This window comes from Hyla sarda, chromosome 4 (assembly GCF_029499605.1).
Source record: "Hyla sarda isolate aHylSar1 chromosome 4, aHylSar1.hap1, whole genome shotgun sequence".
NCBI classification, from domain to species: domain Eukaryota; kingdom Metazoa; phylum Chordata; class Amphibia; order Anura; family Hylidae; genus Hyla; species Hyla sarda.
In genome coordinates this window covers 26,136,771-26,151,965 of record NC_079192.1, presented here as the reverse complement: position 1 = coordinate 26,151,965, position 15,195 = coordinate 26,136,771, and the positions used below count along the sequence as shown (strand labels likewise).

The 15,195-nt window shown below is 41.5% G+C and overlaps 1 protein-coding gene across 1 annotated transcript in view; it reads left to right on the top strand.

The window, feature by feature from the left end:
• Positions 1-15,195, top strand: part of LOC130367654 (mucin-3B-like) — a 59,766-nt gene that overhangs the window by 8,462 nt on the left and 36,109 nt on the right. The window contains exon 2 of the mRNA XM_056570210.1: positions 13,968-14,030. The gene's annotated coding sequence lies outside the window, so the exon portion shown is untranslated. The remainder of the gene's footprint in view (positions 1-13,967; positions 14,031-15,195) is intronic.

The window sequence follows — 15,195 nt, the reverse complement described above, 5'->3', positions numbered from 1 at the left end:
CATGCTCGTTCAGACCAAGCGGTCCCAACGCATCTGTCCTAAGTATTAGTTCAGTTTCTTTCTGCAATAATTGTTTGTGCCTATCCCCTCCACCCGCTTGAATTTTCACAACTGCAAGTCCTAGAAAGCATCAATCTTCTTTTTTGTTGTCATGGACCGTCTTCATATGATCGGTCACTCGCGGACATCCCCGTCCTGTTTGTAAGGATCTGAAGTGTTCGCGGATTCGCATATGGAGAGGTCTTATAGTTTATCCAATGTAATATTGTCCGCATGTACAAATTGAAGCATAAACTACATATTTTGTTTTGCACGTGATAAAGTTACTAATATTAATAGTATGCGTACCAAGGCGGACTTGCTTCACATCGGAAAAATAATTACACGTATTGCATTGACCACACTTGGGATTTCCATAAGGAAGTTGTCTTTCTATCCAATTTTCTTGGTGGTTTTACGCAGTGCGCTTTATGGTAAAAATAATCCGTTATCTTTATTCTGTAGGTCAATGTGATTAAAAGGGTACTCCACTGCCCCAGTGTCCGGAACATTTAGTTCCAAATGCTGAGTATGGGCTGCGGGGGTAGTGACATCACACCACACCCCCTCACTGCAACAATGCAAGTCTATGGGAGGGGGCGTGACGGTCTTCACGCCCCCTCCCATAGACTTGCATTGAGAGGGTATAAAGTCATGAGGGGCGTGGCCGTGACGTCACGACCCCCGCACCCAGTGTTCTGAACTAAACGTTCTGGACGCTGGGGCAGTAGACTACCCCTTAAAGCAATACCCAATTTATATAGTTTTTCTATTACTGTACTACTGTAAAAAAAAAAAAATGCTAACTTTTTTTTAACAAAATTGATATGCATAAAACGGTTCTTTTCTGACCCCTATAACTTTTTATTTTTCCATATATGGGGATGTATGAAGGCTCATTTTTTGCGCCGTGATCTGTTACCATTTTTGTTTTGATGAGACTTTTTGATTGCTTTTTGTCACTATTTTTCTGATAAATGATGTGATTAAAAATCAGTATTTTTGGTGTTTGGTATTTTTTTATGTTCACAGCGTTTATCATGCGGAATCATAAAGATTATGTTTTAATAGTTTAGACAATTACGCACGCAGCCATACCAAATATGTAAATTTTTTATTAGGGGAGGGGGTTTTATATAAATTTACAAACATTTTTCTATGTTTAATTTTACACTTTTCAAGTCCCCATAGGGCATAGCATTACACAGTGTGATCGGTGATCCATAGATCTAACCCTGGCTAAGCAAGGATACATCAGCGAATCAGTGATTGGCCACAGGAGGCGGGTAACAGGGCCCTGCTCTACCAATTTAGCTCACCGAATACCTGCAATCACATCACATAATTTTGATGAGTTCCACTGAGCTACTGGCAAGTACATCAAGGCTAGTACACAGCCGTCACACCCCCTCCATTCAGGTCTATGAATGTGGCGTAACGTCATGAACACAGAAGCCCTAAGCTTCCATGTTCAGAACGTTGTGGTGATGGCCCAGAGATCACAGGGGGTCCAACCCTTTGGATAGGGGATAAGATGTCTAGGGGCTGAGTGCCCCTTTAAGTACCAGAACACCAGGGCGTACCTGTATTCCCTATGTCCTTAACAGGTTAAACTCGAACCATTTTGACCAGGTAGATGTAAACTGAGGTAGGCAATGATGAATATAGCAGTTAGCTGAATCAAGCAGTTAAAGGGGTATTCCAGGATTTTTTTTTAATTTGACTATGCTACAGGGTCGGTTAAGCTAGTGTTGTTCATAATATAGTGCAGATAAGATGAAGACCAGCTCACCCCGCCTCGGACAGCAGAGCACGAATCCAGGTGCTGGACGGCACCAGCTAATCAGAAGAACAAAGAGAGATGGATCCAGCTTGATGCAGATAAAAAGATTTTAATCCATAAGACAAGGAGGATACAAGTAACGCGTTTCAAGCGATGAATGCGCTCTTAGTCATACAATTTTTGCATAGTACATGCGGGTTTATATAGGTGGGGAGCAATTCAGGTCGATCACAGATCATGTGACCGGGCAGGGATTAACCCCTTACACATAGATATAATATGGTATAAGCAAATAGAAATAAATGCATAGATAATTAAAGAACAAAATATATGTGTAACATATGATCCAGATAAGGAAGGACATAGGAAAGAAAAACTTAGAGTTACAATTAAAAAATAATAAGAAAACAAATAAACAAAATTGCCAACATGTTCAAGAACCGGTGATGTCACAGGAGTAAACGGAAGATGTATCACATATGAATTAAGGCTTATATATGTAATTTACTATTCATAATCAATAAAAAAAAAATGATGAAATATAGAGTGAACATATAAGGATAAATATGTCACTATTCATAATTATATAGAAAAATGGTTGAACATAAAGTAAACATACAAAAATTTGTTTAATAATGTAGGATAACATCTTGACGTTTATTCATGCCTAAAGGGACTCGAGTACATAATTTAAGAATCCAAAAAACTTCTCGATTGAGTAGCTTTTGTTTTAGATCGCCTCCTCTTTTAGGTAAATTGACACGTTCAATCGCGACACATTGTAAGGAGGAGTAGCTGCCATGGTGTAATTCAGCACAATGCTTCGACACTGCTGAGGTGTTTCGAGAGTTAAAATGGGGGATGTCTGACAAATGTTTCCTCAGTCGAACTTTAAGAGGATTAGTTGTACATCCAATGTGTTGTACTCGACAGGTCATGCACGACACCAGATACACCACATATGTGGTGTTACAATTGATGTACTGTTTGATTGTGTAAGTAGCATTAGTGACAAATGATGTGAAAGATCTGGTGACGTGCATGACAGAGCAACAGACACATCGGCTGTGTCCGCACCTGTAGGAACCGGGGTAGGACAACCAGGTAGGTGGAGTGGGTCTAAAGCTGGAAAAAAGACTGGGGTAAACAATTTGGCCTATTGTAGGGGCTTTTTTAGGAATACATCGATAACCTACATCTTTAATGTAAAAGACTGGGGTAAACAATTTGGCCTATTGTAGGGGCTTTTTTAGGAATACATCGATAACCTACATCTTTAATGCACCCATATAGTGGATCAGTTAGAATCATGGCCATGTATATGTGAATAATTTTACAGATAGCGGGGAAATCAGTGCTGTAGGAGGTGGTAAAGGCAACCGGGGATGGACTGTTATTTTTCATTTAAGGTTTGCGGGAACTAATCAAAAGTTCCTGTCTGTTGCGGTCAAAAGCAATTTTGATGGCTCTCTTAAGTGACCAATCTGGGTATCCACGTGCCTTTAAACGTGTTCGGATAGATTCAGCCTCCGCCAAGAACTCATCATCTGTAGTACAATTCCTGCGTGCCCGAATCATCTCACCCACTGGCAAGTTTCATAATATAGTGTATGTACCTGTGTGTGACTGTTTTCTCACAATTCTTCTGTGATTTTCACTCCAATATTTATTATTAATAGCATACAAAATGACTGTTGTATCAGATTTTTCCCAGGTTGCAATGCGGCCGAGACCTGACTCACTAGTCATCTGATGACAGGGAGCCATTCTGCTTCAATGGGTGGAGCGATCGCTTGGTGGGAGAGAGATCAATCTGCAACTAATGCAACAGCTGTAGGCACCCTGATTGAAAACCACAGGTCTTGAATGGATGCAGCTCATTTATGTTTCAATGGGTGGGGTGGCTGATGTGTGGGAGCGAGGAAAAGGGAATTATGGGATTTGTAGTCAAAAAAAGAAAAGTCAAACAGGAAATAGCAGTTCATAAAAAGCTAGCCACAGTATTATGGTAATCTCACAACATAGCCATTTATCCCCAAGACAAGCGCAGATCCTTTCTAAGCATGTTCATTACTGTCTGCCAGGTACGTGCTAAAATACCTTATGGTGGAGAACCCCTTTAAGATGTGTGATACTTATTAAAGGGGTACTCCCCTGGAAAATATATTCTTTTTAAATCACTTGGTACCAGAAAGTTAAACAGATTTGTAAATTACTTCTATTTAAAAATCTTAATCCTTCCAGTAATTATCAGCTGCTGTACGCTCCAGTGGAAGTTCTTTTCTTTTTGAATTTCCTTTCTGTCTGATCACAGTGCTCTCTGCAGACACCTCTGTCCATTTTAGGAACTGTCCAGAGAAGCATATGTTTGCTATGGGGATTTGCTCCTACTCTGGACAGTTCCTAAAATGGACAGAGGGGTCAGCAGAGAGCACTGTGGTCAGATAGAAAGGAAATTCAAAATGAAAAGAACTTCCTCTGTAGTATACAGCAGAACTGGACTGATAAGTACTTGAAGGATTAAGATTTTTTAATAGAAGTAATTTACAAATCTGTATAACTTTCTGGAACCAGTTGATTTAAAAAAAAAAAAAAAAAAAAAAAAAAAGTTTGGTAGAGTAGGTAAGTCTAGACTTTTGCAGTGAGAAGCTATATTTGTCTTAGCCACCCTAAAAAAGTGCACACTCACTGTTGTGTCTGGCATAGGGATGTTATCTAGGCCTAAATTCTGTGCCCCAAAGTATTGGATAGCCTATGATATCGCAAAGTAAAGAACGGATTAGTCTCACTAGGGTTCATTGACCTCACACCCCCACCATACATGAAGCAGGAACTCTCTTTTATTTCCCTTAGACCTTGAATTGTTGACTCAGCAGACGTGCCGTAAAACAGTAATAACAAAATTAATCTATACATTATATGACTCTATGCAAATCGTATGGGGTGACCTCCATGCTATAAAATAAGGTGTTTATCTTGTCTTCTCATATGGGTTATTTATCTTGTTGGGAAAGGACAATTCCGACATGAAGTCCTTGGTCCTCACAGTCATTGTTGGGTTTGCCTTGCAGGCTGCAGGTAAGTTTTGCTTTTTTTATTCTTATTTCTGTATATATATATATATATATATATATATATATATATATATATATCTCAACAAAAGAAGAAGGTCCGGCACGTTAGGTGATGGATAAAACAAGCTTTCCTTTATTCACAAATCTTGACACGATTCACATACAGAAAAAGGGCTGACGCGTTTCACCTACGTTGAGGCTTAATCGTAGACTCTACGATTAAGCCTCAACGTAAATGAAATGCGTCAGACCTTTTTCTGTATGTGAATCGTGTCAAGATTTCTGAATAAAGGAAAGCTTGTTTTATCCACCACCTAACGTGCCAGACCTTCTTCTTTTGTTGATTGGACTTTTGGCCGAAGGCGGTACCGGCCGGTCCCGGGCACAGGTGAGCAACCTGGATGTTCAGTGAGAGCGGACTTCACAGTCTCCATTGCATATATATATATATATATATATATATATATATATATATATTAAAAAAGTATCTGTCTTAAAGTGGCAGACTTCACCACAGAGGTTGCCAACCCAGTCCTCAAGACCACCAACAGTTCAGGATTTGATTTCTTCCCTGTTTATTCCAATGGAGTAACTGAAAAAAAAAAAAAAAAAAAAAAAGAATATTGGTGGGACTTGAGGACTGGATTGGGGACCACTGCTTTAGCATGAAGAAATGTTAAATGAAATGTATGCTGTACAGTATATGTTGTTTTGTAGTGCCCGGTTTATAGAGTAACATACTACACCATCCTATGGAGTGGTTTGCTCACCTTTTTCAGTAGTGCTGAGAATAGGCAACTCTAAGTAGCACTGTGTGATCTCCTATATCTACTAGTCCATAAGAAGCTTATAGAAGAGGGGACGAGCCTCAAAACCTTGTCCTACCAATGGGATCCCTCGTGTCTATAATCCCTGCAAATGGGGAAGAAAATACAAACTGGAGTTAGTGTTAAATTTCTTTTGCAGCATAGTAGTTATATTCTTGTATATTGGAGCAGTAATATAGTAGTTATATTCTTGTATATAGGAGCAGTATTATAGTAGTTATATTCTTGTATATTGGAGCAGTAATATAGTAGTTATATTCTTGTATATAGGAGCAGTATTATAGTAGTTATATTCTTGTATATAGGGGGCAGTATTATAGTAGTTATATTCTTGTATATTGGAGCAGTAATATAGTAGTTATATTCTTGTATATTGGAGCAGTAATATAGTAGTTATATTCTTGTATATAGGAGCAGTATTATAGTAGTTATATTCTTGTATATAGGAGCAGTATTATAGTAGTTATATTCATGTATATAGGAGGCAGTATTATAGTAGTTATATTCTTGTATATAGGAGCAGTATTATAGTAGTTATATTCTTGTATATAGGAGGCAGTATTATAGTAGTTATATTCTTGTATATAGGAGCAGTATTATAGTAGTTATATTTTTGTATATAGGAGGCAGTATTATAGTAGTTATATTCTTGTATATAGGAGCAGTATTATAGTAGTTATATTCTTGTATATAGGAGGCAGTATTATAGTAGTTATATTCTTGTATATAGGAGCCAGTATTATAGTAGTTATATTCTTGTATATAGGAGCAGTATTATAGTAGTTATATTCTTGTATATAGGAGCAGTATTATAGTAGTTATATTCTTGTATATAGGAGACAGTATTATAGTAGTTATATTCTTGTATATAGGAGCAGTATTATAGTAATTATATTCTTGTATATAGGAGCAGTATTATAGTAGTTATATTCTTGTATATAGGAGCAGTATTATAGTAGTTATATTCTTGTATATAGGAGCAGTATTATAGTAGTTATATTCTTTTATATAGGAGCAGTGTTACGCCGAGCGCTCCGGGTCCCCGCTCCTCCCCGGAGCGCTCGCAACATCCTCGCTACGGCAGCGCCCCGGTCAGATCCACTGACCGGGTGCGCTGCGATACCGCCTCCAGCCGGGATGCGATTCGCGATGCGGGTGGCGCCCGCTCGCAATGCGCACCCCGGCTTCCGTACCTGACTCGCTCTCCCTCGGTCCTGTCCCGGCGCGCGCGGCCCCGCTCTCTAGGGCGCGCGCGCGCCGGGTCTCTGCGATTTAAAGGGCCACTGCGCCACTGATTGGCGCAGTGGTTCCAATTAGTGTCTTCACCTGTGCACTCCCTATGTATACCTCACTTCCCCTGCACTCCCTCGCCGGATCTTGTTGCCCTTGTGCCTAGTGAAAGCGTTCCCTTGTGTGTTCCTAGCCTGTGTTCCAGACCTCCTGCCGTTGCCCCTGACTACGATCCTTGCTGCCTGCCCCGACCTTCTGCTACGTCCGACCTTGCTTTTGTCTACTCCATTGCACTTGGAGATGATGTCGGACCAGTTTCCTACTGAAAGGTCTAAGGTGGCTTTCGTAGTGAGCCTTCTGTCTGGAAAAGCTCTATCATGGGCCACACCGCTCTGGGACCGCAATGACCCCGTCACTGCCTCCGTACACTCCTTCTTCTCGGAAATTCGAAGTGTCTTTGAGGAACCTGCCCGAGCCTCTTCTGCTGAGACTGCCCTGCTGAACCTGGTCCAGGGTAATTCTTCCGTTGGCGAGTACGCCATACAATTCCGTACTCTTGCTTCCGAATTATCCTGGAATGATGAGGCCCTCTGCGCGACCTTTAAAAAAGGCCTATCCAGCAACATTAAAGATGTTCTGGCCGCACGAGAAATTCCTGCTAACCTACATGAACTCATTCATCTAGCCACTCGCATTGACATGCGTTTTTCCGAAAGGCGTCAGGAGCTCTGCCAGGATATGGACTTTGTTCGCACGAGGCGTTTTTTCTCCCCGGCTCCTCTCTCCTCTGGTCCTCTGCAATCCGTTCCTGTGCCTCCCGCCGTGGAGGCTATGCAAGTTGACCGGTCTCGCCTGACACCTCAAGAGAGGACACGACGCCGCATGGAGAATCTCTGCCTGTACTGTGCCGGTACCGAACACTTCCTGAAGGATTGTCCTATCCGCCCTCCCCGCCTGGAAAGACGTACGCTGACTCCGCACAAAGGTGAAACAGTCCTTGATGTCAACTCTGCTTCTCCACACCTTACTGTGCCTGTGCGGATATCTGCCTCTACCTTCTTCTTCTCCACTAAGGCCTTCTTGGATTCCGGATCTGCAGGAAACTTTATTTTGGCCTCTCTCATCAACAGGTTCAACATCCCAGTGACCAGTCTCGCCAGACCCCTCTACATCAATTGCGTTAACAATGAAAGATTGGACTGTGCCGTGCGTTACCGCACGGAACCCCTCCTAATGTGCATCGGACCTCATCACGAAAAAATTGAGTTTTTGGTCCTCCCCAATTGCACTTCCGAAATTCTCCTTGGACTACCATGGCTTCAACGCCATTCCCCTACCCTTGATTGGTCCACAGGGGAGATCAAGAGCTGGGGTACCTCTTGTTTCAAAGACTGCCTTAAACCGGTTCCCAGTACTCCCTGCCGTGACCCTGTGGTTCCCCCTGTAACCGGTCTCCCTAAGGCCTATATGGACTATGCTGACGTATTTTGCAAAAAACAAGCTGAGACTTTACCTCCTCACAGGCCTTATGACTGTCCTATTGACCTCCTTCCGGGCACTACTCCACCCCGGGGCAGAATTTATCCTCTGTCCGCCCCAGAGACTCTTGCTATGTCTGAATACATCCAGGAAAATTTAAAAAAGGGGTTTATTCGCAAATCCTCCTCTCCTGCCGGAGCTGGATTTTTCTTTGTGTCCAAGAAAGATGGCTCCCTACGTCCTTGCATTGACTACCGCGGACTTAATAAAATCACGGTAAAGAACCGCTACCCCCTACCTCTTATCTCTGAACTCTTTGATCGCCTCCAAGGTGCCCACATCTTTACCAAACTGGACTTAAGAGGTGCTTATAATCTCATCCGCATCAGGGAGGGGGACGAATGGAAAACTGCATTTAACACTAGAGATGGACACTTTGAGTATCTGGTCATGCCCTTTGGCCTGTGCAACGCCCCTGCCGTCTTCCAAGACTTTGTTAATGAAATTTTTCGTGATCTCTCATATTCCTGTGTTGTTGTGTATCTGGACGATATTCTGATTTTTTCTGCCAACTTAGAAGAACACCGCCAGCATGTCCGCATGGTTCTTCAGAGACTTCGAGACAATCAACTTTATGCCAAAATGGAGAAATGTCTGTTTGAATGTCAATCTCTTCCTTTCCTAGGATACTTGGTCTCTGGCCAGGGACTACAAATGGATCCAGATAAACTCTCTGCCGTCTTAGATTGGCCACGCCCCTCCGGACTCCGTGCTATCCAACGTTTTTTGGGGTTCGCCAATTATTACAGACAATTTATTCCACATTTTTCCACCATTGTGGCTCCTATCGTGGCTTTAACCAAGAAGAATGCCAATCCTAAGTCCTGGCCTCCTCAAGCGGAAGACGCTTTTAAACGGCTCAAGTCTGCCTTTTCTTCTGCTCCCGTGCTCTCCAGACCTGACCCATCTAAACCCTTCCTATTGGAGGTTGATGCCTCCTCAGTGGGAGCTGGAGCGGTCCTTCTACAAAAAAACTCTTCCGGGCATGCTGTTACTTGTGGTTTTTTTTCTAGGACCTTCTCTCCGGCGGAGAGGAACTACTCCATCAGGGATCGAGAGCTACTGGCCATTAAATTAGCACTTGAGGAATGGAGGCATCTGCTGGAGGGATCAAAATTTCCAGTTATCATTTACACCGATCACAAGAATGTCTCCTATCTCCAGTCTGCCCAACGGCTGAATCCTCGCCAGGCCAGGTGGTCTCTGTTCTTTGCCCGTTTTAATTTTGAAATTCACTTTCGCCCTGCCGACAAGAACATTAGGGCCGATGCTCTCTCTTGTTCCTCGGATGCCTCGGAAGTAGAGCTCTCTCCGCAACACATCATTCCTCCTGACTGCCTGATCTCCACTTCTCCAGCCTCCATCAGGCAAACTCCTCCTGGGAAGACCTTCGTTTCTCCACGCCAACGCCTCGGAATCCTCAAATGGGGTCACTCCTCCCACCTCGCAGGCCATGCGGGCATCAAAAAATCCTTGCAACTCATCTCTCGTTTCTATTGGTGGCCGACTCTGGAGACGGATGTTGTTGATTTTGTGCGGGCCTGTACTGTCTGTGCCCGGGATAAGACTCCTCGCCAGAAGCCTGCTGGTCTACTTCATCCTCTGCCTGTCCCCGAACAGCCTTGGTCTCTGATTGGTATGGACTTTATTACTGACTTACCCCCATCCCGTGGCAACACCAATGTTTGGGTGGTCGTTGATCGATTTTCCAAGATGGCACATTTTATTCCCCTTCCTGGTCTTCCTTCAGCGCCTCAGTTGGCAAAACAATTTTTTGTACACATTTTTCGTCTTCACGGTTTGCCCACGCAGATCGTCTCGGATAGAGGCGTCCAATTCGTGTCAAAATTCTGGAGGGCTCTCTGTAAACAACTCAAGATTAAATTAAACTTCTCTTCTGCTTATCATCCTCAATCCAATGGGCAAGTAGAAAGAATTAACCAGGTCCTGGGTGACTATTTACGGCATTTTGTTTCCTCCCGCCAGGATGACTGGGCAGATCTTCTACCATGGGCCGAATTCTCGTACAACTTCAGAGTCTCTGAATCCTCTTCCAAATCCCCATTTTTCGTGGTGTACGGCCGTCACCCTCTTCCCCCCCTTCCTACTCCCTTGCCCTCTGGTTTGCCCGCTGTGGATGAAATAACTTGTGATCTTTCCACCATATGGAAAGAGACCCAAAATTCTCTCTTACAGGCTTCATCTCGCATGAAAAAATTTGCCGATAAGAAAAGAAGAGCTCCCCCCATTTTTTCTCCCGGAGACAAGGTATGGCTCTCCGCTAAATATGTCCGCTTCCGTGTCCCCAGTTACAAATTGGGACCACGCTATCTTGGTCCTTTCAAAATTTTGTCCCAGATTAATCCTGTCTCTTACAAACTTCTTCTTCCTCCTTCTCTTCGTATTCCTAATGCCTTTCACGTCTCTCTTCTTAAACCACTCATCATCAACCGTTTCTCTCCCAAACTTATTTCTCCTACTCCTGTCTCCGGTTCTTCGGACATCTTCTCCGTAAAGGAGATACTGGCCTCCAAAAAGGTCAGAGGAAAAACTTTTTTTTTAGTTGACTGGGAGGGCTGTGGTCCTGAAGAGAGATCCTGGGAACCTGAGGACAATATCCTAGATAAAAGTCTGGTCCTCATGTTCTCAGGCTCTAAGAAGAGGGGGAGACCCAAGGGGGGGGGTACTGTTACGCCGAGCGCTCCGGGTCCCCGCTCCTCCCCGGAGCGCTCGCAACATCCTCGCTACGGCAGCGCCCCGGTCAGATCCACTGACCGGGTGCGCTGCGATACCGCCTCCAGCCGGGATGCGATTCGCGATGCGGGTGGCGCCCGCTCGCGATGCGCACCCCGGCTTCCGTACCTGACTCGCTCTCCCTCGGTCCTGTCCCGGCGCGCGCGGCCCCGCTCCCTAGGGCGCGCGCGCGCCGGGTCTCTGCGATTTAAAGGGCCACTGCGCCACTGATTGGCGCAGTGGTTCCAATTAGTGTCTTCACCTGTGCACTCCCTATGTATACCTCACTTCCCCTGCACTCCCTCGCCGGATCTTGTTGCCCTTGTGCCTAGTGAAAGCGTTCCCTTGTGTGTTCCTAGCCTGTGTTCCAGACCTCCTGCCGTTGCCCCTGACTACGATCCTTGCTGCCTGCCCCGACCTTCTGCTACGTCCGACCTTGCTTTTGTCTACTCCCTTGTACCGCGCCTATCTTCAGCAGTCAGAGAGGTTGAGCCGTTGCTAGTGGATACGACCTGGTTACTACCGCCGCAGCAAGACCATCCCGCTTTGCGGCGGGCTCTGGTGAACACCAGTAGTACCTTAGAACCGGTCCACTAGCACGGTCCACGCCAATCCCTCTCTGGCACAGAGGATCCACCTCCTGCCAGCCGGCATCGTGACAAGCAGTATTATAGTAGTTATATTCTTGTATATAGGAGCAGTATTATAGTAGTTATATTCTTGTATATAGGAGGCAGTATTATAGTAGTTATAGTCTTGTACATAGGAGCAGTATTATAGTAGTTATATTCTTGTATATAGGAGCAGTATTATAGTAGTTATATTCTTATACATAGGAGGCAGTATTATAGTAGTTATATTCTTGTATATAGGAGCAGTATTATAGTAGTTTTATTCTTGTATATAGGAGGCAGTATTATAGTAGTTATATTCTTGTATATAGAAGCAGTATTATAGTAGTTATATTCTGGTATATAGGAGCTGTATTATAGTAGATATATTCTTGTATATAGGAGCAGTATTATAGTAGTTATATTCTTGTACATAGGGAGCAGTATTATAGTAGTTATATTCTTGTATATAGGAGCAGTATTATAGTAGGTATATTCTTTTATATAGGAGCAGTATTATAGTAGTTATATTCTTGTATATAGGAGCAGTATTATAGTAGTTCTATTCTTGTATATAGGAGCAGTATTATAGTAGTTCTATTCTTGTATATAGGAGCAGTATTATAGTAGTTCTATTCTTGTATATAGGAGCAGTATTATAGTAGTTCTATTCTTGTATATAGGAGCAGTATTATAGTAGTTCTATTCTTGTATATAGGAGCAGTATTATAGTAGATATATTCTTGTATATAGGAGCAGTATTATAGTAGTTCTATTCTTGTATATAGGAGCAGTATTATAGTAGTTCTATTCTTGTATATAGGGGCAGTATTATAGTAGTTATATTCTTGTATATAGGAGCAGTATTATAATAGTTATATTCTTGTATATAGGAGCAGTATTATAGTAGTTATATTCTTGTATATAGGAGCAGTATTATAGTAGTTATATTCTTGTATATAGGAGCAGTATTATAGTAGTTATATTCTTGTATATAGGAGCAGTATTATAGTAGTTTTATTCTTGTATATAGGAGCAGTATTATAGTAGTTATATTCTTGTATATAGGAGGCAGTATTATAGTAGTTATATTCTTGTATATAAGAGCAGTATTATAGTAGTTCTATTCTTGTATATAGGAGCAGTATTATAGTAGTTCTATTCTTGTATATAGGAGCAGTATTATAGTAGTTATATTCTTGTATATAGGGAGCAGTATTATAGTAGTTCTATTCTTGTATATAGGAGCAGTATTATAGTAGTTATATTCTTGTATATAGGAGGCAGTATTATAGTAGTTATATTCTTGTATATAGGAGCATTATTACAGTAGTTATATTCTTGTACATATGAGTAGTTATATTATTATATTATTTTACATAAATAAATGCTATACTCTTGTATTAATCCAATATAGAATGAAAATCCCCATTAAAAAACCAATGGAAAAAAAAAAGAACTCATATAAGGAATTAGTATCAACAATTCTGCTTTAAAGGGGTACTCCGGTGAAAAACTTTTTTTTTTTTTTTTTAAATCAACAGGTGCCAGAAAGTTAAACAGATTTGTAAATTATTTCTATTAAAAAGCTTAATCCTTCGTGTACTTATTAGCTGCTGAATACTACAGTGGAAATTATTTTCCGTTTGAAACACAGTGCTCTCTGCTGACATCTCTGTCCATTTTTAGGAACTGTCCAGGGTAAAAGGAAATCCCCATAGCAAATATATGCTGTTCTGGACAGTTCCTAAAATGGACAGAGATGTCAGCAGAGAGCACTGTGCTCGTGATGTCAGCAGACAGTTCTGTGTTTCAAAAAGAAAAGAATTTCCGCTGTAGTACATAGTTACATAGTTACATAGTTACATAGTTAGTATGGTTGAAAAAAGACATACGTCCATCAAGTCCAACCAGGGGATGAAGCAGCTAATAAGTACAGGAAGGATTAAGATTCTTTAATAGATATAATTTACAAATCTGTTTAACTTTCTGGCACCAAGATTTAAAAAAAAAAAAAAAAGGTTTTTCACCAGCGTACCCCTTTAAAAGAACATTTCATAGTTGGTAATATCATTAGAAAATGCTGACATCTCTACTGAAGGAATTAACAATAATTTATGCATCTTTTCAGGGGTGACCACAAATGAACGGCCAATAAAGAAAGAAAGAGGTCTGACTACTGATCAAATAACAAGTCAGTATGAAAATAAGAGTTTTTATTACCCAAATTGATTTATTTTTACATTTTTTAATGCATCTAAATTGTTAAAGGGATAATGCCGTGGAAAACTTTTTTTTTTTTAAATCAACTGGTGCCAAAAAGTTAAACAGATTTGTAAATTACTTCTATTAAAAATTCTTAATCCTTCCAGTACTTTTTAGGGTCTATATACTACAGAGGAAATGGTTTTCTTTTTGGAACACAGAGCTCTCTGCTGACATCATGACCACAGTGCTCTCTGATGATATCTCTGTCCATTTTAGGAACTGTCCAGAGCAGCATATGTTTGCTATGGGGATTTTCTCCTACTCTGGACAGTTCTTAAAATGGACAGAGATGTCAGCAGAGAGCTCTGTGTTCCAAAAAGAAAATAATTTCCTCTGTAGTATTTAGCAGCTAATAAGTACTGGAAGGATTAAGATTTTTTAATAGAAGTCATTTAATAATCTTTTTAACTTTCTGGCACCAGTTGATTTAAAAAAAAAAAAAGCCTAAAGTGACATTTTCCCTTCCAAGCATAATTATGGTTAAGGTGCTTACTTTCCCAATGTAACTCCAGAAGGTGTTCAGTGATTCTCATTAAATGGGTATGCAAGTTTGTTATTTACTTCTATTCTAAAATCTTAAGCCTAAAGCGGCTGTATGCTCCAGAGAAAGTTGTGTATTTTTTTCCAGTCTGACCACAGTGCTCTCTGCTGACACCTCTGTCCATGTCAGGAACTGTCCAGAAGCAGGACATATCCCCATAGCAAACCTCTCCTGCTCTGGACAGTTCCTGACACTGACAGAGGTGGCAAAGAGCACTGTTGTCAGACTGGATAGAACTACATAACTTCCTATGGAGTATACAGCAGATGATAAGTACTGGAAGGGTTAATTTTTTTTTAAATAGAAGTAATTTACAAATCTGTTCAACTTTCTGACACTAGTTCGTTTAAAAAATATTTTTTTCCCACCAGAGTACCCCTTTAAAGGGTTTATCCAGGAATAGAAAAACAGAGCTAATTTCTTTCAAAGACCGCTCCCTCTCTGTCTCTATGTTGGGTGTGGTTCTGCAGCTCAGTTTCTCTGAAGTGAATGGAGCAAAGTTGTAATATCACACAACCACAACTTTGAGAGAAGGGAGGTCTGTTTTTCA